The sequence below is a fragment of the Capricornis sumatraensis genome, chromosome 1 (genome assembly GCF_032405125.1).
Source record: "Capricornis sumatraensis isolate serow.1 chromosome 1, serow.2, whole genome shotgun sequence".
NCBI lineage: Eukaryota > Metazoa > Chordata > Mammalia > Artiodactyla > Bovidae > Capricornis > Capricornis sumatraensis.
The window spans coordinates 17,999,258-18,023,524 of record NC_091069.1 but is presented as its reverse complement, the minus strand read 5'-3'; the positions used below and the strand labels follow the sequence as shown (position 1 = coordinate 18,023,524).

At 49.8% G+C, this 24,267-nt stretch overlaps 1 pseudogene; it reads right to left on the bottom strand.

The window, feature by feature from the left end:
• Positions 1–2,300: 2,300 nt before the first annotated feature.
• On the bottom strand, positions 2,301–23,988 carry LOC138074361 (large ribosomal subunit protein uL16-like; annotated as a pseudogene).
• Positions 23,989–24,267: the final 279 nt, after the last annotated feature.

Here is a 24,267-nt window from a genome sequence, read left to right as displayed (position 1 = left end):
GTCTTGTCCCTTTGGGAGTCATAGAGAGGGGAATGGGGCCTTCAGTGTGGGGTCCCCTCTGCCTGTCCACTCATGGGCTCTGGTGAGTGGCAACCACATGCTGGCAAATGTTTAACAATTGACCGAAGGAAAGACAAAAACAAAGTCCTCGTCTGCCTGTTTCTGTGGTGTGAATACTCTCACCAAGCTGCTTCCAAGGTACCAACGAGACATCTCAGAGTGCCCATTTGGGAAGAGATGCTCATGTATGGGCACAGCGATGGGGTAAGGCGTGGCTCCATACACACTGACTGGGGTGGTCCATGGCCTTACCAACCGGTGACAGCCCCCCATCGTTCATGAGAGAGGAGGGGAGGGATGACTGAGCAGCCTGAGGACCACTGGGACCAGGGAAACATGGCTGCGTGACTCAGGGGTCCTGCCCCGAGGAGGCCCAGTCAAGTCACCCTGAGGTGGGTGCTCTGAGCTGACTGTTTTCCAGAAGGGATGGTTTTAGGGCGTCACCCTAACCACTTCCTATCAGCACCAGCAACCTCAGGGGCTCACCCAAGGTCACACAGCAAGTGACTGCCCACCCGAGGCTCTTGCCCCAGCTCTGAGAACGAGCTCTCACTTCTCAGAACCTCAGAAAGCATGGGGTTCAGCCACTCTCCTCCCCTCATGGGCCAGAGGGACAAGAAGGGGTGCTGGCCTGAGGCCTGGAGAGGACTCCAAACCCCCAGCCTGCATGGAGACATCCCTCTGCCCCCCACTCTCCCTTGGGGCGGCCTGACCCCTTCCCTTCTCCCTGACCCAGGAAGGAGCTGCTGTTCAGGGCGTGCAGGAGGCATGCAAGGGTGGTGTCTGGAGTACTGGAGAAGTACCACAGAAACCCCTCTTACCAGTGTGGCTGAGCCACACTGGCCCTGGGGAGTGGGGTGAGCCTGAGGAGGAAGCAGGGTGACCCCTGGCCTCTGGCCTCGGTGATCTATCATGAAGGACTCTGACAGGAAGTGACTCTCCACCACAGTGGGAGCCCCTGGATGCCCTTGGGAGTCATCCCCACGTCACCCTTTGAAAAATTAAAACACAATCCTACAAAGAAAAATAGCACATCAATGAAAGTGCAGATGCCAGAGCCCAGCTGGCTGGACTTGACCCCAGGCCGCACCCGCTCCCAGCTGGGTGATATTAACCACGCCTCTTCTCTGCTCTCCAGCTTGGTCTCTTCACTTGCTGTTTGTTCAGTCCCTAAGTCATGTCCAACCCTTTGTGACCCCATGGGCTGAAGCATGCTACGCTACCCTGTCCCGCGCGATTTCCTGGAATGTGCTCAAATTCATGCCTATTGAATAGATGATGCCATCCAACCATCTCACCCTCTGTTGCCCCCTTCTCCTCCTGCCTTCAGTCTTTCCCAACATCAGGGTCTTTTCCAATGAGTCAGCTCTTTGCATCTGGTGGCCGAAGTATTAGAGCTTTAGCATCAGTGAGTATTCAGGGTTGATTTCCTTTAGGATTGACTGGCTTGATCTTGTAGTCCAAGGGACTCTCAAGAGTCTTCTCCAGCACCTACAAAATACAAATGATGATGGTCACTAGAACCTACCTTGGAAGGCTGTGGTGAGGATTAAGTGATTGTGGATACTTGAATATATTATTGACATGTGTACAGCCCCTGGCACGTAGCAGGAAATCAGTAAATATAAGCTACCTAGTGTTTATATTAAAGTTGGTGGTCTCTGAATATTGAGTTCTCTTTAAGTATTTTGGGAGTTTGGCTTGTCGGGAAGGGAACATCCATGCTGGTCACCCTGCTCCTGGCGCTGTGCAGGCTTCGAGGCAGTCACGTGTGTCCTTCTACACGCAGGCACCTGATCTCCATTTCTAAGCCTCTTTCCCCATCGCACCCTTGAGAATATTGCCTCTGTGACCAGCCAGGGGCATGGACTGCCTGGGGGCAGATGCTGAGAAGCAGAAGGATGCAGGAGGGCCTCTGTTCCACGGGATTAGAATTCCAGACCCACCGCTTCCAAGCTGTGACACTGGCCAGGTTCCTTCACCTGCCTGAGCCTTGATTTCCCATCTGGAGCAACGAAATGGATGTAGTTACTGATAGTGATCGTGAGAAGGAGCCCAGTTGTCAGTGTTGAAGGAGATCGTGGAAATGTACCAGGTTCAGAGTGGGGACCCGGCCTCTCCCAGCCCAGTGCCAAGCACGTGTTACGTGGTTCAGGGCATCATGTCACTTCATCCTCAGGTCACCCGAGGAGGAGCCGCAGGTCTCAGAGGACCGCTGATCCAAGGCCGAGGGCCGGGCTTCAGCTGAGCGGCTTGGCCGGTCTTCGCTCTGAGGCTGCTGAGAAGCTCTGCCACCTTTCTTTCTGCCGCGTTTGAGGAACGTGGTGCACGAACGGCTGGTTGCAGACCTGAATGGGCCCTTTCTCCCCTGAGGACACCTGGATGGAGGCTGGGGCGTCCGGAGGCGGAGAGCCCCAGGTGTGGATGGTTTCTGTTTGCCTCTTGGGTCTCAAGTGTTTCCTCTGATAACATTCACGGAGAGCACCGCTACTGGATGTGGCTGCCCACCCTGAGGCTGGAAGCGCCTGGCTGGGGAGGAGAGGGGAGGGGAGAGGGGAGGACAGAGAGAAGGATGGAGAGGAGGAGGAGGGTGGAGTAGGAGGAGGGAGGAGGAGGTGAATGGGGAGGAGCAGGAGGGAGAAAAGGAGTTAGAGAGGAGCAGGGGAAGAGACTGCCCAGTGCTCGAGCAGGGCCTGAGCATACTGCTCCTGAAGGCCTTTAGAAAGTCTGGCTTCCTCCTGGCTGAGGAGTCCCTGAGCTATCTGCACAGTAAAGGGCGATCATGCTCCATGACGCAGGGGGCGAGATACCATCAGAACGAGAATATATTTAGAAGACAGGAAGTGAGCCCTCCAGCCTGCCCTTGCCTTTACAGCAGGCGTTCTCTCCTTGAGAGCCCCTCGCCTTCAGCTGATGGACAGGCTGCTGCAGGGTGACACGGAGGAAATGGCTTCATCGTGCCGATGCGTTCTTTTCTTCTCTCTCTGTCTCTCCTCACAGGCTTTGCTGGGGTTGTCCCAAAGCGATGGGGAGCCGTGACATTTTGCTAGGAACTGAGTCATTTTGCTGGATTTTTTGAGCCATGTCCCTGATTAGTAAACCTGTTTCAAAAATGGGAAAATGCACAGGGCTATTTTTAAGTGTTCTCAGCATCGATGTTCCTAATTCCTAGAACAGACATCAGTGCCTTTCTCTTTTCAAGTGTAGATAAACACTGAGCAGCTGTGTGACCTTTGGCAAATGAGACTTGCCGGGTGTCAGTTTGCTCATCTGTGAAATGGGGCTAACACTACCTATCTCAAGGGGGAAGGATGGGCCCACAGACCATGTGAACTTTCTCCCCTCCTCCCCACTGCAGTGTGCAGTGCCTGTGGGCATTCAACATGCTCATAGTTCCTCTTATTATTTTTATAAGAGTGACAGGTCCAAGGCCAGCATGGGGACTGGGTGAACTCACCCATTTGCTACACACAGGTGTGTCTACCAGGTTAGAATCTGCCTTTGGTTGGCTACTGGGTGAAACAAAGCGAAACCAGTATTTAAATCTGTCTGTCTTCTTAAATAAGCTGGATTTCCCTGGTGGCTCAGTGGTGAAGAATCACCTGCCAATGCAGGAGACACGGGTTCGATCCCTGGTCTGGGAGGATCCCACAGGCCTCGGAGCTAAAGCCTGTGTCCTGCAACTGCTGAGCCCACGTGTCCTGGAGCCTACATTCCACAAAAGAAGCCAGGGCCATGGGAAAGCGGCTCGCTGCAAAGAGAGAGACAAGTCTGCAAGGCAAGAGGACCCAGCACAGCCAATAAACAAACAAACAAACAACAATAAATAAGGAAAATAAAAGTCATCAACCATCAGCAAACTTGGCAACGTCTTTCTAGTAATAAGCGTTTGCCAGGGTCCTCTGCGCTACCCCGTGAGAGCATCCAGAGACAAAGGAAGGAATGTGACACTGCCGTGGTAGGGGACTCTGTCCAGGGCCGACACAAATGATTGCAGACAGACACAAATGATTGCAAGGGGTCATCTCGTTCAGCTCGGGGACTATGAGGATGGCTTCTGTCCATCACTGTCCCAGGACATCTGGGATGCAGTGATATTAGGAAGCCTGGGACAGCTGATGAGGGAGTTTTTATAGGTACGCTCTGTGTGGACACGGCCCCTTAGAGTAAGCTGCGCACAGTAGGTTACATTCCAAGAGAAACACTCCAGTGTGTCTAATATGAACTCCAGCTCCTCTCAGCTTGGTGTCCCGTGCGTGCTGGGCACGTTGCTCGGGGCTTTCATCCTCACACCCACTCTGTGGGGTCCCCGCTCTGACTGTCTCAGTTTACACCTGGGGCCAGACCCTCAGCCCAGGTCCTACAGCTGAGAGAGGAGGGAGCTAGGATCTGAAGAGAGATCTTGGCATTCCTTCAGGCTTCCAAGATCCACCAGGGCAGTGTGTGCAGAGACAGAGCAGGATCAACATTACTGCGGCATGTTCTGAAGCTCAGAGGAAACACTTGTAAGAAGCTTTAGCAGATTTACTCCTTCTCTGCAGTATGGGTCACTGTGTGACGTGATGTGAATTTATGCTACATGTGACATGCAACACATGATTAAGTAAGTATCGGGCTTCCGCATGGCTCCACGGGTGAAGAATCCGCCTTCAATGCAGCTTTGATCCCTGGGTTGAAAAGACCCCTTGGAGTAGGAAATGGTAACCCTCTCCAGTGTTCTTGCCTGGGAAATCCCATGGACAGAGGAGCCTGGCGGGCTATAGTCCACAGAGTTGCAAAGAGTCAGACATGACTGAATGACTAAGCACAGAACACAAGTAAAGTAAGTATACACACACACACACACACATATGTGTATATATATAAATACTGGGGCTTCCCAGGTTGCTCTAGCGGTAAAGAACCCACCTGCCAATGAAGGTAGATTTAAGAGATGGGGGTTCGATCCCTGGATCAGGAAGATTCCCCTGGAGGAGCGTACAGCAACCCACTCCAGTATTCTTGCCTGGAGAATCCCATGACAGAGGAGCCTGGCGGGCTACAGTTCTTGATGTTGCACAGAGTTGGACACTGCTGAAACAACTTGGCTCTCACGCATGCATATTGATTCTGGAGTGGGTAGTCAATCCGTTCTATAGGGGATCTTCCCGACTAAGGGACTGAAGCTGGGACTCCTGCATTGCAGGCAAATTCTTTACCATCCGAGCCACTAGAGAAGCCCTATACATGTTATATAATACATGCTGAAGTATATTTACTGTATAATTGGTGTATCGGTAAATTTCCAGTCATACTTTCTTAACCAGAGGGTCAGAGCTGAACTCAGATTAGTCAATGGAGCTGACTAATTACCATTCCTCATAAGTTCAGGCAGGAGCCACGTGGAAGCTGTTGTTGGAAGGAATCCTAGGTGAGCCTAGTGTTTAGACGACACTAGTTTGGACTATAGTCAGCCTCCATTTTCTTCATTTTGTATCTGTGTTTTCAACCAATCTTGGATCAAAAATATTTGAAAAAAATAAATTCTAGAAAGTTTCAAACAAGCATAACTTGAATTTGCCATGATGCAACTGTTGGCACAGTATTTGCCCTGTATCTGGACAACAGGTCATCTAGAGGTGACCTCACGTCTAAGAGAGGATGTCATAGGTTATATGTGAGTATTACACTCTCTTGTATAGGGACTTGAGCACCCGAGAATTGTGGACCAATCCCCTGGAGATACCGAGAGGATAACTGTTTTTGAATGACTGGGGAAGGAGTCCTAGGTGTGGTGGTCTGAAGGAAGCTCAAGCACAGCATTGGAGCTGGGAGGCTGGTGGGCTGGTGTGCGTGGCCTGGAGCTGACCTGAGCTGCTCAGGGGTCACAGGTCACGCTTCTCTTTTCAGAAACACAAAGTCCAGCACAGAAAGCCATCTGCTAGGCTGTGATGAGCGACATGGAGCAGGGATGAGTCTCCACCAGGTGAGAGCACCATGCAGGCTTCTGAGTGGGATGGTTGTGGGGGACAGCAAGGTGAGGGGTCAGGGGCTCTGTCACCCCCTTCTCCTCCTGCCCTCAATCTTTCCCTGGAAGTTCCCACGTGCTCTGAGGGCCGTTGGTTTCCATCATGGAGCACCACCAGCGCTGCCTGGGTCTCAGGGCAGGGCAGAGCATCTGTGTAGAAGGCTGCCCTCACTGCTTAGGCTTTGGGCTTGCTATCCCTCCATGCTCTGGAGCTGAGTGAGGGTTCTGCAACCAGGGTCATTTAGAGAGCCCTGGGGGCTGCTGGAGACCCCTGAGCCTTGTCTGGAACCCGGCTGGACACGCCCCACTTTTTGGCAGGTAACCCAGGAGGACATCAACCCTGAATATTCATTGGAAGGACTGATGCGGAAGCTAAAGCACCAATATTTGGGCTACCTGATGCAAAGAGTAGACTCAGTGGAAAAGACCGTGATGCTGGGAAAGATTGAGGGCAGGAGGAGAAGTGGGTGACAGAGGATGAGATGGTTGGATGGCATCATCGACCTAATGGGCCTGAGTTTGAGCAAGCCCTGGGAGATGGTGAAGGACAGGGAAGCCTGGGGTGCTGCCATCCATGGGGGTCTCGAAGAGTTGGATACAACTTAGTGACGAACAACTGCAACAACAGAGGTGTAGGAAGTGAGACCTGAATTCTCGTTCTAGCTGTGTGGCCTCAGACAAGTCATTCACCTCTTGGAGCCTCGATTTTATCATCTTTCCAATGGGGATAATAATATTTATTGCTATCGTGCAAGGAGGAATAAGTGACCTGAGAGAGTTATGTAAGGTGCCCAGCACTGTGCCTGGCACAGAGAAAGTATCTGATAAACAGAAACTACTATTAATGAAATGCAGCAGTTTGGGATGAGAGATTTGGCTTCTTTAACAAACCTGTCTTGGAGAGATTTTTACATCCTACTGTACTGTGCTAAAGAGACAACTAAATTTCTGTTTACATATAAACCTAAACCCTCTTATTCTAACTGTGCCACCACCTTAAAAGACATATATTTATGCTTTCGGTTTTAGCTGTTCATATGTTTAAAAGTGGCACACACTTCCAGTGTGATTATGCTAATGTACACAGGAGTTTAACAACTGTGCTCTCTTCTCTAACCATCTATTTGAACTACATTGTGCAAATAAGATGTTATCTTAAATAAGCTCCTAATATAACTCAGTAATCACTATAATGCTTTTTGGTGAAATTGTGGTGTTATTACTGAATTTAGTCATGAGTCTCAGATACTGAACCTTCGAACAAACACCAGCAGTGCCCAGTTGCTGAGTTCCCAGCCAGGAGGAGATGGACGTGGCTGTTCTGGTAGGCTGGAAAGGGGTGAGGGGCGGCTGGCATGTGCGAGGTCCTGGGTCTGACACCCACAGGAGAGGGTGAGCCAGGGTGTAGGATCGTACCTGTCGGAGGGAGGGTCACTCTTATCAGAAGCCTCATCACCAAGTGGAGAAGGAATAAGCACTGCATGCCCACACATTCCAGCCACAGGAAGGCTGATTCACGAAGTGGAATGCGGGCCGGGAAGGACTTCAGCCAGCTCCGCGGGTCCTCTCTGCCCGGCAGATGCCATCTGCACTGCCTCCCGGGAACTTTGCTTGCAGGTGCCTTTCTCTGACTGTCTTAAGGGGCGACTCAGTTTATCTTCACATTCAGTTCAGTTCAGTCGCTCAGTCGTGTCCGACTCTTTGCGACCCCATGAATCGCAGCACGCCAGGCCTCCCTGTCCATCACCATCTCCCGGAGTTCACGCAGACTCACGTTGCCTTAAAGAAATAGGAAAGCAACACGGGTGCGTGCATGTGTGTGTGCTCAGTCGTGTCCAGCTCTTGGCGATTCCATGGACTATAGCCCGCTAGGCTGCTGTGTCCATGGGATTCTCCAGGCAAGACTCCTGGAATGGGTTGACATTTCCTCCTCCAGGGGATTTTCCTGACCTAGCACTCAAACCTGGGTCTCCTGCAGCTATTGCATTGGAGAGGGATTTCATTACTGTCGAGCCACCTGGGAAGCCCTGGAAAACAGAACATCGAGGGGCAAATGGAGGATTTAAAAAATATACTAATACCTGTCTCTTGCTTTCTCCCTCCTTTCTTCATGTGTCCTTTCCTTCCCTGTTTGCTCTGAGATCTGGGAAAAGCCTCAGCTTCCTCATGGGCAAATATATAGGTAATAATATGGATGGTATTATGGATAGAGTTGTCTTCCCCAGATTCACAGACTGAAATCCTAATTCCCAGGACCTCAGACCTGACTGTATTTGGAGACAGAATTTTTAAAGAAATGACTGAGGTAACGTGAGGTCACATGGTGGGCTTAACCCACCATAAGTGGGGGGAGATTAGGGCATAGAAACACACAGAAGGGTGATCACATGAGGACACGGGGAGAAGGCAGAGCGTCTCTAAGCCAAGGTGAGAGGCCTCAAGGGAAACAAACCCTGCCGACGCTTTGATCTCAGACTTCCAGTCTCAGAATAAATTCTTGTTGCTTAAACCACCTGGTCTGTGGTGCTTTGTCACGGCAGCCCCAGCACATCAATATAGATGTAAATCTCCAGGTAGAGAAATGTCACTTCTCGCTGCTGGTTACCCAGGGTTGGGGCAGCTGGGAGTTAGGCAAATGAAGTTGGATCTCGAGAGGGGTCTGGAGCCTGTGGTCTGGGAACCAGCACTTGTCTGGCTGGCTGTCTTCACAACCTCGATGTTCTCTGGTCTGCCTTTGGGGAGGAGTGTGTGCTGCTAGCTTCCTCTGCCCCAGGCACTGTATGTTCTTGGCAGAGTTTGTCCATTGAGCAGGTAAATGTGACGGGAAGGAGAGCCTGGTGACTTATTAAGTGGCGTTGAAAGAGCGAAGAGAAAAACCGGAGACAGACTCACCGCGGTGACAGGAGGGGAATGCGGTTACTGCTGTGGGGTTAGAAGGGCGCTGAGCCGTGAGCTGGTCCAGACCATGCATCTCACAGCGGGGAACTGGGGCCCCAGAGGAAAGGAGACTTATCCAAGACAGGGCTAACTCTAGGCCACCCATCTCCTGAACATCACTGGCGATGCTTTCCTGGGATTGTCCTCATTTGGAGAATAGGAAAGGAAAAGAAGAGGTTCATTTCGTATTCACAAATGCCTAATGCAGAGAACACAACACATTTAAACCCTAAAAGTCTCCCAGTGGGATGCTTAAGTTCGCTCTTTGCTGTGTGGAGGAGTCATTGCTGTTGTTCTTCAGCCATTCAGTTGCTCAGTCATGTCCAACTGTTTGCGACCCCTTGGACTGCAGCATGCCAGGCTTCCCTGGCTTTCATTATCTTCTGGAGTCTGCTCAAACTCAAGTCCATTGATTCAGTGGTGTCATCCAACCATCTCATCCTCTGTCACCCTCTTTTCCTCCTGCCCTTGGTCTTTCCCAGCATAAGGGTCTTTTCCAGTGAATTGGTTCTTCACATCAGATGGCCAAAGTATTGGTGCTTCAACATCAGTGCTTCCAAAGAATATTCAGGGTTGATTTCCTTTTAGGCTTGACTGGTTTGATCTCCTCAATGTCCAAGGGTCTCAAGAGTCATCTCCAGGACCACAGTTTGAAAGCATCAATTCTTCGGTGCTCAACCTTCTTTATGGTCCAACTCTCAGATCCACACATGATTACTGGAAAAGCCACAGCTTTTAACTATACAGACTTATGTCAGGAAAGTGATGTCTCTGCTTTTTAATATGCTGTCCATTTGTCAGAGCTTTTCTTCCAAGAAGCAAGCATCTTTTAATTTTGTGGCTGCCGTCACTGTCTTCAGTGATTAGAAACAGTTAAATGTTATCATCCATCCATTGTGTGTGAATGACTGTGAAGGTCAGGAAAACAGGCAACGAGCTTATCTCGGCTCATCTGAGAATGACCCTCATCGCCGGCATTGTTTATGTTCTTTGGGACCTGCGGCTCCAATCATACCAGTACTTTCTCCTGATGAAGCGGAGTGAGGGTTATAGGAGGTGGGCAGGGTAGTATAAGCACTGTTGCCTACCGTGGAAAATGCTGGAATGCCTGCTTTTGTTGAGTCCCTCCTAGATCAGGGCGCCTCAACCTGGGTCTTGCTCCTGCAGCCCTGTCCTCGGTCCTGCTCTGGAGAGGAACACAGCCACTCACAGGCCACATCTACACTACCTAACGGGCCAACGTTAAACGTTAAACACCCCTTAAACGCCCTGGCATTACCCTTAAGAGGTAGTCTGATGAATGGGCTTAGTGACCTTTGTCAGATGGAAGCAAAAACAGAGAGACGGGATGACGGCCTTTGCTGGGGTTCAACTAAGTCCCGCAAACCATCACATCTGCTAATGGGGAGCCCACGGCGTGTGGCACGTCTGTGGGTCTGCTCAACTTGTGGGAGAGGAAGTGGAGGGACAGAGGAGCTGGGGGACCCTCACAGCCAGGGTCACCCCACTAGGGGATGGGCTGAGCTGGGACTCACACTCAGACCTGCCCTGTTGCCAGGCTGTGTGCCCTCTTCATGTGACTGCATTGCCCCCATGGGGGTATTTCCTGAAAGCCTGTGACCTGCTAGGGCGTGGAGAGGAACCAGAGCTGATCCCCGAACTGGGCCCACAGCCTGGCACCAGGAGGCTCTCCCGGAAACCCTGGGTGGGGGTAGGCAATGACGTGGGGGGCACATGCCTTTTAAATCGGAAGTTCACCTCTGAAAAAAGAAATAATCATTGCTCCCCATTTAAAAACATAAAGTAAAAAGCAGAGAAGAAAACGCACTCCTTGTGTTTTCACAACCGGAAGCTCACCGCCATTTCTCTTTGGTGTATTTTGTTTTGCTCTACTTGTTTTCTTTACACAATAATTTTCTTACCTTGTTGTAATGATCCCTTGATGGTAGGCTTAGGTAGACAGAATCTAAGTTTTTCTCATTTTCCGTTTTATCCCTTCATAGTCATGCAATTGGTGCTCAATAATTTTTTTTTTTTTTTTGGACAGGAAAGTAGGATTTGTTGGTGGACATGAGTAAAGAGGGGCTCCTCAGATGACAGTAGTGGTAAAGAAACTCCCTGCCAATGCAGGAGCTTCGGGTCTGAGCCCTGGGGTGGGAAGATCCCTTGGAGAAAGGCGTGGCAACCCACTCCAGTATTCTTGCCTGGAGAATCCTATGGACAGAAGAGCCTGGCGGGCTACAGTCCATGGGGGTCACACAGAGTCAGACACGACTGAAGCAGCTTAGCATGCAGGCAGGTGTAAGGAAGGGACGGCAGCCATTTGTCCAGGGGGCCACGATTAGGGATGCATTTAACCCCACAACCATCTGAAAGAAGCCACCTTTTCTGCCACCATGTTTTAAAATTCATCTACATTAAACTCCATAAATCCCCATTTCTGGGAGACGAGAATCTTCTGGCAGCCAGGGAACTTGAACATGGCCGCGGGGAGGGTCTCAGTCACCTCCCCCTTGTTCTGCAGCTTGGTGCAAGTGGACATTATGACTTGGCCCATGTGGACCCTGGCCACTGCGCCCTGGCTCTTTCCAGAGGCACTGTGCACACCTGCCTGGAGCCTGTCAGATCCGATCAGCTCCAGCGTGGACAATGTCTTGTGGATTCAGGTGACGTGGATTCAGGTGATGTGGATGGGGTGGAGCTGCACGCAGATACGAGAGCCATCTTTGCCACAGCTTTTCACCAGGTACGTGTCAGCACAAATATGAGCAGCCTCCAGGGCTTCAGTGGGAACTTTCTCACTTTCATCTCCTTCCGCCCCAGGTCAAATATGTGGATTGTAGCATCAGGGACACCTCAGGAGAAGCGAGACTTTGCATACAGCTTGTTCTTACGATACCGATACTGGTAATGTCAAGCTGGGTGGCAGCCCATGGTGACACCAGGATCTTCAATAGTGAGTCGAAAATCTGCTGGGAGGCACTGAGACTTGCTGCTGTCCACTGGGAGCTCAATACATGGGAATTCCTCCCAGCAATGGGAAACGTCTAAGAATGGAAGGACCTGCCCCCATGGGCGGGAATACTCCATCCCTGAGGAAATTCAAGGAAAAGCTAGATGACCTCCTGATGGGAGTGTGGAAAGAGGATACTGTGACAGGGGGATTTCCAAATCTGATGGAACCTGGGTCTGGTGGACCGGCCAGGCCTTTCACAGGGAGCGGGAAGCTTTCCAAATGGAGCAGAAGCAGCTCTCTCGTCAGTCTGCCTCCTGCCCGATAAGGGTGTTCGCTGTGTCGAGGACTCGGCTAGAAATCCATCCAAACTAAACTGAGGGTTTGTGGGCACAGTGGTTGGAGCAGGGCTATTTCCTGCAGAGCGTTGTCTTTCCATCACAGCTGAGACCAAAGCCTGAGAATCAGGTTTTGTGTGATGCCAGTAACCCTGACTCCCAGCTGGAAGGGAAGCTCTATTTACATAGAAAGTCAGTAACAATAGGGACCGATTTGTGGTTGAGCCACAGTAAGAAGTCTGAAATGGGCTGGGTGACCCTGCATTAGGGTTGCTGGGTAGGACCTGGACATTTAGAGATGTGGGCCAGACATCAAGGCAGGGCGTCTGATGGGTGAAAAGGGCCCTGAGTGACTCTCAGCTGCAGGGAGGAAGGCGGCTTGCGAAGAGGCAGGAGAGCAATGTCAGATCCACCCTGTGAGGTCCTTCCTGCCCAGCCCGCCTCCCCTGGACAGTGCTTCTGGGGCAGCTGGCTGCTCTCTCATCCTTGCCTAATTCTGATAGTGTCTAGCAGGAGAGGGGCTCGGTACAAGGGCAGGAAAAAGTGTTAGTTGCTCAGTTGTGTCCGACATTTTGAGACCTCATGGACTATAGCAGGCTCTTCTGTCCATGAGATTCTCCAGGGAAGAATACTGGAGGGGGCTGCCATTTTTTTCTCCATAGGATCTTCCCAACCCAGGGATGGAACCTGGGTCTCCCGCATTTCAGGATGTGAATTTTCCAGTGTGCTGAGCTTCAGGCTGAGGAAGGACCTGAGAAGTTGGAAGAAGGGGAAAGAGAGGGATGGAAGGATGGAAGGCTGCTGCAAAGGAAGGCCGCTTGGCCATGCGTATGAGAGAGAGGGAGTCAGAAATGAAATGCTCGCTCCTTTCCAGCTGGGGATGGGTGGGTTCCGGGAGAGTGGGCAAGAGTTACCAGAAAGGGGCGGCCGACGTCTACTGCGTGTTCTCTGCTTCTGTTGACATGTCAGGAGCCCCCGATGGCTTGTTGGCCTGGCTGGGGATGCAGACACTTTTGGATGGATGGAGACCACGGGAAGTGATGAGTCAACCCTCAGCTGTTTGCTGAGTACCAGCCATTCAGCAAGCGGTGTGTCGGCTTCAAAAACATGATCTGTTCTAAAACCACCCCCCAGGGAGGCAGGCCAGGACCTGCCAGCCCGAGGAGGAAACTGCCAAGAGGACCGTGTGAATCTCTAGGTGCCAACAAGGAGCTCTGGGGTGGATCCTGAACCCTCCTGATCCCCAAGCCTATGCCCAGATGGTGTGTGACGGAGCCCTCCTCATGCTTGGCAGGTCCCAGGAGCAGTCTCTAGGTTGTGTAAGCGCTGTTCCCTCTGTGGGTCAGCATCTGAACCCCTCCCTCTGTTGGGAGACTCAGAGGGCGGCGGAAAGGAAGGAGGCAGGGGCCATTCTGCTGGTGGCCCTTGTCCATTAAGGCCCAGGGGCTCTAAAGATGCTGCTGCTAGCCTGCCTCCCACTGAGGGGAAATGCAACATGCTTTTGACTTTATGTGGTTAAATTGAGGTTAAGCCAAGTTCTGTGTAGCTGTTTCTACACATATTAGGAAAACCAAACAGCTGCAGGGCTGGTGTCAGCAAGATCCCTGAACCTGTTTGAACCTGGCTGGGCCAGCTTCGTGTGAGTTGTGGCCGTGGCTGCGTCTATTGAAACAGTGCTGAAGGGGCACTCACACTCCCCACCGCCCTACCCACCCTTCTCATTCGCATCCCCCATCCCAAACCCTTCATCAGCCCCTTTCTCCAGAAAAGGCGGAGGAAAAATTACCCTTGCTGGATGCCCATCGAAGGGCTGCCTGTGTCCTGCATGCTGACGACGTTGTTTAAGACTGTGCCACCTCTGTGAAAATATTGGTTCTGTCGTGATGCCAAGATTTCTGAGTTAGCTATCAACCAGGTCTCCTTGTGCAAACTCAATCTGCTTTCGGAAAGGTTTAATCAGCATGAGATCTTTCTTAGAAAATGGTCACAGTGCTTGTGTGCCCATCTCCTCTGTTCCCTGCTGGCCACCAGCAGCCACTAGGGTAGGAGCCATGAAGCTTGGGGCTTGGGCATTATGACATAGCCAAGGGCTGGGGAGGGCTTCCCTGGTAGCTTAGTCGGTAAAGAATCCGCCTACAATGCAGGAGACACAGGTTCGATACCTGGGTTGGGAAGATCCCTTGGAGAAGGAAATGGCAACCCACTCCAGTAGTCTTGCCTGTGAAATCCCATGGACAGAGGAGCCTGGTGGGCTATATGTCTGTCCACAGGGTCGCAAAGAGTTGGACATGACTGAATCGACACGCACACATGCAAAGGGCTGAGGAATTCTTTCTCCAACAGTCTGGAGAGAGGACAACTCTAATTCTTCCTGGAGTGTCTTTAGAGACCATCATTTAGAGAATATTGTTAAGCCAAGTATTAAAAAGGAAAGTGTTAGAGTGGAGGAGGAGACTCATTGTTTACATTTAAACCTTTGTTGTTTAGATTCAGAGACTCTCATTAATGAAGTCAAGACTTTAAACCATGGGTATCCATTAGCTTGGAAAGGAAAATTTAATGGTATTTCCTTTGATGTAATCACCATGGAAAATAGTGTTATAATTCCAAGGTGCTAAGCAAACTTTGCAATCTGTTTTTTTTTTTGGTAAAATAATTCTATACAGATATGTAGATTGACAGGTGAAATTTATTTGGGAGTGAGGTTATTTAAGCCATTAATTTACTTAGGATTAGAAGAGATTATTTGCGACTACTAAAAATAAATAAGGAGATTAAAATTTATGTAACCATCAGATTGACATTTTTTTTTAAGAAAACTTAAGCACAGCCAGAAATTAGTGACAAAATGAGTGGAGCTTTGAAGTAACTGATTTAATATGTAGAATATACAAAGGACAATGGTTGGATGGACTCATCCGATAAATTTCCTCTTGCCTTTCTTCACCGCCAACCCCATCCTGTTACTGTGTCCAGTTGCTTAAACATGACTGTTTTGAATTATGGATTTTCAGCAGGGAGGAAATTAATAGAGAAATATGTACTTGAAGCAGTGGGCTGGGAAGTTAGATTCTCAGCTCATTACTTCTCTGTTCCTAACTTCCTGTGTGACCCGGGTCAAAGCAATTCACCTCTCTGAGCCGCAGCTTCTGTCTGCGAAGGACTATTGCTTGTCAGCTGCTGTAGGCGGGGTGGGGGAAGAAAAACAAGGGAAAGGCTGGGGGACATTTGGCTGGGAAGCAGCAGAGGAGTCATAGACGGCTCCCGCGAATCCTCCATGCCTCTGATTTTGGCCCTTTCTCTGGACTGATGTTTGTAATCTGTGGTCCCATTACAAACCTGTGGATAACACGCCCTGTTACTCCAAAATATTGAAAGCAAATAGTAACTCAAGATAATGCAACGTGAGCAACACGAAGGTCAGTGAACCCAGAAGCAGAAAATATCCCCGTGTGTTAAACACGATGGCACACGATGCTTCCAGAAGCGTTCATGAATTCCTGCTTTGTGGCAGCAAGAACCGGCCGGAGAAATGAAGGCCGGGGTATCTCAGGGCAGTGCTGCGATCCTGTCAGATGTGCACACTGGCCCCAGTTGCTAAAGCGCTTCATGGCTGATAAGGTGCTAGTCACAGAGATGGGAACTAAATTTATAGTCGGCTTCTGTGGAGCCAATTTCCATGTTGTGCTGCCGGAGTTGAAAACGCAAGGAAATGTGCTTGAAGCCAAAATTGGCTTTGTGGCTCCAGTTTCCTCAGCTCAGCACCACCTGCCTCCAATCAAACTGTCCAATTACAGGAAACAATTGTTTTCTTGCTTTCTGGGAAGTGAAGAAATTCATCCAGTAAAGGACTGATTTCTAAATGTTTCTCCCCCACCTCACCCCTTTTTTAGAAAGATAAAAGAACAGAAATTAACAGCAGATCCAGAACATCAACACTGTTTCAGGGTGGGGGAGAAAGTGTTTCCCTAACAAATTACTTTCAGAGTTCAAAAACCAGAGTGATGTGGCCCATGCATTATGATGCGATGGACCACAGACCCCGGGTCTGTAATTACCTCTGATAATAATGTTATTAGCTACTCAGAAGAAAGGTTCTCCCTTTTAAGATGTGAGGCAGTAATTAAAGGCTGCAAATTTCACAGGTGAAATCTTGCAGAAAGTACGATTTTAAAGTCAAAGAATTTAGTGATCCACCTCTGGTTAATTAAACTTTCTTCTCAAAATAAAATCTTGTATTTGAAACAATGAAATCGGCGGCAATGATACTATTTATCTCTGAGGCCAAGTCTTATTTCTTTAAACTTCAAACTGACTTGCTTGAGCTGATTTCTCTGAAATAGCTGAAATAACAGCAGAGAAGTTGAAGGGAAAATAAACCACTGGCCACGTGGAGATATTTAGCATGCATTGAGCAAGGGTAATAATTATAGTACATGCTTTCCTCTGGCAGGTAATATTTTCATGGAACAAACAGACAAACTTCCCTTGATGTGTTTCTGTGTCATCTCCTGAATTTTCTTTTGCAAATTAAAGAGAACGGCTCAATATTTCATGATTCAATAAAAGTCATGACCTCATGAAAACCACTTATAAGCAGTGTTCCACATCATTTTTCTTTAGGGTATTTACCCATGTGAGGCTACCTCCAAAATCTCACATATACAACATTGATTTTTGCCACATTCTAAATCCACTTATGTCTTATTTCAAAGCAACTGTCCCGCTCCGCTCCATGAGTTCTCCTACATACAGGCCTTGTCATTGTTGTCATTCAGTCACCAAGTTGTATCTGACTTTTTGTGACCCCGTGGATTATAGCCCGACAGGCTCCTCCCTCCATGGGATTCTCCAGGCAAGAATACTGGAGTGGGTTGCCATTTCCTTCTCCAGGGGATCTTCCTGACCCACGGATCGAACACGCATCTCCTGCATTGGCAGTCGGATTCTTCACTGCTGAGCCACCTGGGAAGCCCTTACGGGTGTTAGCTCAGAAGAAACACTGTTCTCCTCCTCCAGGAAGCCTTCCTTGATCAGATCAGGTAGAGACCATCTCTCACTTTCTGCCCCTGCTCTAGTCCTGTTTCGGGTTCTAGCCTGGGTATTGATTTTCACTTCTGAAGTGTGAAGAAACTCTTTGGGAATAGAAATTCATAGGAAACCAGGCTGTTTCTCAGTAGAAATGAATAAGGGATGGCTTTCCTCCTATTTATTTCTTCTGAGTTCCGTTAGGGAGAGGGCTTCCCAATTCAGGAGCCACAGGAGACATGAGTTCAATCCCCGGGTCAGGAAGATCCCCTGGAGGAGGAAATGGCAACCCACTCCAATATCCCTGCCTGGAGAATCTCATGGACAGAGGAGCCTGGTGGTTGCAGTCCAGGGGGTCCAAAAGAGTCAGATATGACTGAACGACTGAGCACACTCACCCTTAGAGAACTTTTTCTCTTCTCCATATCCCCAGGTGGTGGTGGGAACCTAGGACTCCAGCCTGATCACCTTTTCCATTCATTCTGCAATTCTGGGCGACCTCATGCCCACTCATGACTTCATCTCTAACCTTTGGTCTCCACAGCACAAACCTGTGTTCTCCTCCTTGTGCTCTGGGGGTCTGGGGTGAGACACCGAGTGCACAGGCTCTAGGGAGAGGCCGGTACTCCTGTGGCCTCAGAGCTGATGCTTGCTCTCCCAGAGTCTTACTTTTCTTACCAAATAGGGGGTGGGGTGGGTGGGATACCAGTGAGTTTATTAATCTGGAGAAATCCCTCCTCATTCTTCACCCTCATCTGGGCCTAAGCATCATGGCTGGAGGCTCTCTCTGCCTGCCCTGCCCACCCCCAGCACCCCAGCCTTGCACCGCTCACAGCCAACCTGCTTCTGTGCCCAGCAGGGACTTGAGCTCTTTTCAACCAGAGCCACTGGCTGGGGCCGAGTGTCCCTTGGCTTTGTTCCCTTTGGTGAGGGGTGTCGACAAAGCACCCAGGAAATCGTCCCTGAATGATCAGATCTGATTTCAGCAACAGTCTGTGCTCCTTCTTCACCCCGTGCTCTTTATCCATAAGAACAAATTTCGGATTTTGCAAATCGGCCACTTGACAGAGATCTGGTGACTCAGGAGAGAACTGGGGCCTGGGGGCTTTCCAGCCACCTAGTTAGATGAAACCACACAGCGACCTTCCCTCCCCGCGGGGTGACCTAGTTCTCAATTCCTGTAGTCTCGGAGCCCTCGCTGCAGAATTCTGATGAGGCCGGGCCGGTTCACCGCTGGGGTTTGATGAGAAAAGGGAATTGAGATGGAGGTGATTGATTTGAACCTTGAGAAGCTGTGGGGATGTTGCCCTGTTTTTTTTTTTTTTTTCCTGGCAGTGGGAACTATTCTGTGGGAAGGGGGCTTCCTGTGACCCCCCTCTCCATCGGGACCTCTCGGGAGTTCTGCTCCATCCCCGTGGGATGAGATGGGAAGGCTGCCCTGACACACGGTACGGGAGATTGATTATCTCGGCTCTTGCAGCCTCTCTGGGTGAGTTTCCCAATTAGAATGAAAAATCGCCGACAATCCTACTTCCACCCAGATCCCCATTTTGCTCTTTAGAGCTGAAGTGGAAATTGAACTCCGTGTGTCTTGCCTGATTGAGTTCGTCTCCCAGACAGTTGGGCTGGGGCCGCGGCTCCTCTGGGTTGGTGGGTAGATGTGGGTCGTCCTTGTGCCCGGCAGGGCTGAGGAGGCCAGCAGAGACCGCTGCCTCTCTGGTGGGTGGTGCTTTCTCATCCCCCTTGGCAGTAAAGAGAAGAGGAGATGCTACAGTGGGCAGATTCCTTTTCTCCTCCACTCTCTCTCACTCATCTTAAAGTCCCTCCTCCATGAACCTTCTCCTGACTGTTCCCTGAAGCCTCCTTCCTCCAGTCTCTCTCCTCTAACCTCCCTGGCATGCTGGAGGCCCTCATTGGGAAACTTCTCAGGCTGCTTGTGGTTTTCTGCTTCCTCATCAGCCCCCTCACCACCTGGCAGCCCCTGGGGGGCAGGATTCGGGGTAAACACAGGGCCCAGAGCCCATGACCATGCAGAGCAGACTTGGAAGGAAGGAAAGGACCAGTGGTGATTAGCCCTCTACCCAGTGGACTATTCGAATCTTTTGAAGACTTTTTAAAATAATGCAGAAGTCCTGGGCCCCCTGAACCAATGGGATCAGAATCTCTGGGCATCAGCATTTAAAAAGCACCCCCTGCCCCACAGGGTGGTTTTTCCATGCAGGCCTGGAGGAGTAGGATGGCCCCAAAGGGCAGGAAGCAGGCTTTGGGTCTCAGTCTGGTCTTCCCTCCTGACTTTGTTTTCCTTACTTAAAAGGATGAGATTGGCTGGATTCTAGATATGACATATAAAGTACCTATGAGGGAATATGCACTCAGTAACTCTTGATCCTGTGGTTGCAAATGCTTGGTGCACATAGGATTTAAGCCTGTAAGATTTGGAGTCAGGCAAGGCCGGTCTGAGTAAGTTACTAAACATTGGAAACTGGACAGGCTACTTGACCTCAGCCGTCTCATCTGTGAAAGGGATTTCATAATATTCCCCACATCACAGATGTGTAAGGATTAAATGAGCTAAGCCATTCAAGTTATACAATTTGATAATCAGTAGAGAGTAAGGAAATGGCAACCCACTCCAGTGATCTTGCCTGGAGAATCCCAGGGACGGGGGAGCCTGGTGGGCTGCTGTCTATGGGGTCGCACAGAATCGGACACGACTGAGTATCTTCACTTTCACTTTTCACTTTCATGCATTGGAGAAGGACATGGCAACTCACTCCAGCGTTCTTGCCTGGAGAATCCCAGGGATGGGGGAGCCTGGTGGGCTGCTGTCTATGGGGTCGCACAGAGTTGGACACGACTGAAGCGACTTAGCAGCAGCAGGAGCAGTTATTAATGTTACTTGTAGGGTAAGTGCTGACTGAGGTTTATAGGAGAAAAACAATTTGATGATGACAAATAAGAATTGTGGTTATTTGGACTTTTCTTCTAAAGCATATCACTTTAAGGATAAGTCATGTGACTTTCAGAGATGGAAATATTGATTAGACTTATTCTATTATGTAATGCTCTATTTGTGAACTCTCAACACATCTCCGGAGTGGAAACACATTTTCATTTGCTAATTTCTGATAACAAGGCAAAAAGTTCTCGTGTGTGTGTGTGTGTGTGTGTGTGTGTGTTCAGTCGTTCAGTTGTATGCAACTCTTTGCTGCCCCATTGACTGCAGCCCTCCTCTGTCTATGGAATTTTCCAGGCAAGAAAACTGGAGAGGGTTGCCATTTTCTACCCCAGGGGATCTTCCCCACCCAGGGACGCAACATCTCTTGTGTCTTCTGTACTGGCAGGTGGATTCTTTACCACTCGGCCACCTGGGAAGCCAAAAAGCTTTCTTAAATAGACAATTACATTTTTAGAGAGGTGGGAACTGAAACACTAATTCTGACTTTTGCTCAGCTTGTCCTCCCTCTGACTGTAATCCACTCTGAGGACCACACTCTTCTTCTGGCTGCTAACTTGTGAGGGTCTTAGCCAGACTGAGCTGTTACACATAGGTGACCCTGGTAGAGATTTTGTTTGGGATTGAGCCTGTGAGACAGGAGTCAGAGTTTTCCATCTCCTGGGTTTCATTCCCCACTAAGGTTAATGGAGCCTGGGAGGCCACCATTCAAATGCGTGCAGTTTAGCTTTCCAGTACGAGGATGAACGAATGGATTCCTGCTGTGAAAAACCAATTCAATGCTTAAAAATAATGGGAAAAGTTATGAATGTCTAATTCCATTGTCTGTTGGTCTGAGAGCTGTGACCTGAGTGATAGGATAAGCCTTCTCCCAGAGAAAAAGTGTCAGTCACTCAGTCGTGTCTGCCTCTTTGTGACCTCTGGACTGTAGCCCACCAGGCTCCTCTGTCCATGGGATTTTCCAGGCAAGAGTACTGGAGTGGGTTGCCATATCCTTCTCCAGGGATCTTCCCAGCCCAGCGAATGAACCCAGGTCTCCTGCCTTGCAAGTAGATTCTTTACCACTGAGCCATCAAGGAAGCCCTTTCTCCCAGAGAGTACCCAGCTATTTCTGACGTTCCCCCGAAATTGCCCAAGGACCAGGTCACATGAGATCACTGGCCTCTTCCACCCAGGGCTGCTGCCCACGAATGAATGGGCTGGCGTCTTACTGCTGTCACTGTTGGCCTGGAGAAGGCCACTGTCAGAGCAGGGTGCTACCTCCTGGGGTGCCCCAAGCTTCCAGCCTGCAGGGGGGCCAGCAGGTCCTGGGTTTACTGCAGACACAGATGAGTGGATGGTCTCTTCCCAGGGATCCCCAGGTCTGAGGCAGACCGCCTGGCTCTGCATCCTCCCTGGGGTCCAGTAAGTTGTCTGCAGGCTCCTCTCCTCTTGGGGCAAAACCCCAGGACAGTGAGGAGGATACTACGTGGTCCCCTTGATCCTCCTCCTGACCCCTCCCTCCCTCCCACCCCTAAACACCTCCTTACAAAGTGCCACCCTCTGCGAGTCCGTGGATGCAAACGGGTGTGGATGTATGCCTGCAGGGAAGTGTGAAGCAGGCCAGGCCTTAGCTCCGCCAACTGAAAATTCCCTCTTTCATATGTAAAATCCAAACTCAACTCATTAAGCCACCGACAAAGATAGCATGACTTGGTAATGCCTTCCTAGAGAGCGATTTGGCAATATTGATCAGGAGTCTTAAAAATGTTCACAGCCTTTTGCTCAGCATTTTAACTCCAAGGAATTTATGCTCAGGAACTGTTTCGATATGCTTATAGAGATCTGTGTTCCAGGATTTTGTCTCAAAATGTATCTCCCTAGACTATGGGTAAAATTGGAAATGAACAACCTTAATGTCCAAAACAGAGGAAGAATTAAAGCAATCCTGGTGTTTTCACATATATAATAAAATAGTTTAAGCCCATTCAAGTCACACTGATGTGTAGTTAAGGATACAGGGAGATGTTTACCTTGTAATGTTAGAGTTAAACTGTTGCATGACTGTAGGTATAGTGTGTGCCTAATGAGGTAAAATCATACATTTATATACAGCCTATATTTACATGTATGTGTGCTGTGTGTATCATAAAAACAGACGAAAGACAATGCACTGGAATATGGACAGTGGCTATACATGGGTAATGAGACAATAACGTAATTTTCTTTTTCATAATATTCTATTTCCCCCTAACTTTTTAGAATAAACATGTATAACCTAAAAAACACTTTATAATGATTCAAGCAACAGAAGGTAACAGAAGTTCATGAGATCATTCCGCTGCCGAGAATGCAGGCTGCGTTGCCCCAGGTCTCCTTTGTGGGGGACCCCTCAGGTCGGCTCCCCTGCTCATCAGCTCCCCCATTGTTGATGCTGCAGGTTTTCTCAGGGAGACAGAGAGGCAGAGACGGACTTGTGTGAGCCTCAGTCCCAAGCCTGGAAGAGCCATCGTCCCTCTGCTGTCCCAGGAGCAGTGGACAGCACGGTTTCCGGGTTCGGCTAACTCTGTGCTGGCTCCCAGCTCCACTTGCATACGTGGACCTCCTGCCTTCAAGAGCCTTACTTTCCTCATCTGTACAATGGGGACAGCAGTACCACCGGCAGGAATGTAATTGAGACGTGATGTGAGCTTCGTGCTGTCCCTGCCATGCAGGAAGTGCCCTGTAATTGGTGTGCATCTGTGTTCCTGTGCTCATGTGTTATATATATTTGTATATATAACAAATATACCTGTGTTTGGGTATATTTCCTCATCTGATAGGGCTTCCCTGGTGGCTCAGAGGGGAATGTGTCTGCCTGCAATGTGGGAGACCTGGGTTCGATCCCTGGGTAGGGAAGATCCCCTGGAGAAGGAAATGGCAACCCATTTCAGTATTCTTGCCTGGAGACTCCCATGGACGGAGGAGCCTGGTAAGCTACAGTCGACAGGGTCACAAAGAGTCGGACACGACTGAATAACTTTCTTTTACTTTCTCATCTGATAAATGGATCCAAGATAATTTTCCCCATTCACTTCTTAGAGCTTTGGATTAATTTATATAAGAAGATAGAATAAATAAGTACTAACATTTTGTTGCCAGGTGGGGCAAGTGGGGTCTCTTTGTGCTGAGAAAGAGAAGGGGTCATGGGAAGGGCTCTCCGTCTCAGGGTGGGCAGAACTGTTGTCACTGTCCCCTCTTCATAGCGGAAGTGGAGGAGGCTGCCGGCCAGTTCTTAGAATCTTCTGCGTCCACTCTCCTCATAGCTGCGTGGCTGGACCACAGCCTCCTACTCTGGGCATGGTTGGCTGATACAGTAAACAGCTGCAGATACAATCTCACCCCCTCAGTGAGGGGATGATGCCCTCGAGAGAAGGCTAAAGCCTCCTCCTCCGCTCCGCCTCCTCTTCCTCTTCGCCCCGGCAATGTAGGGCGTGGATGAAGATGAAGTCCAGATGTTACCTGGGAGCTCAGGGCCTACTGTGGTCCTTCCTTTGCTGCTGGTTCCCTCCTGGATGCTCAGTGTGCAGAAGCTGCCATCTGTGTGCCTGGCCTTCCCCCTTTCTGGAAACCTCTGCTGTGGCCGAGGAGGGCCAGCTGGAAGGGAGGCTACCGTGGGTGTGGCTGCATGGCTAGCAGCTAAAGCCGTGATGGGCTCATAGGCCATCCTGGCCACGGGCCTAAGTGCCATGGCCGAATAATCTCACGCTTGCATCCTAGGGTGATGCCAACAAGAATCACAGAGTACAAGGCCAAATGCAATTGCTTTAAAACAGACAGATGAGCTTGGTTCAGGTGGTGCCAGAGGCTTCTTGATTTCAGCAGAGAGTTATTCTGTGCACTTTTATACTACCACCCAATAAAAACGCAACTGTTCAGAGCGCCATTAAGTTGTAGTTTTAGGAGTCACTGTCGAAGAGAGCAGGCCAGAAATTTAACCTGGTTTGCAAACTAATTGGAGCTGCTTTTT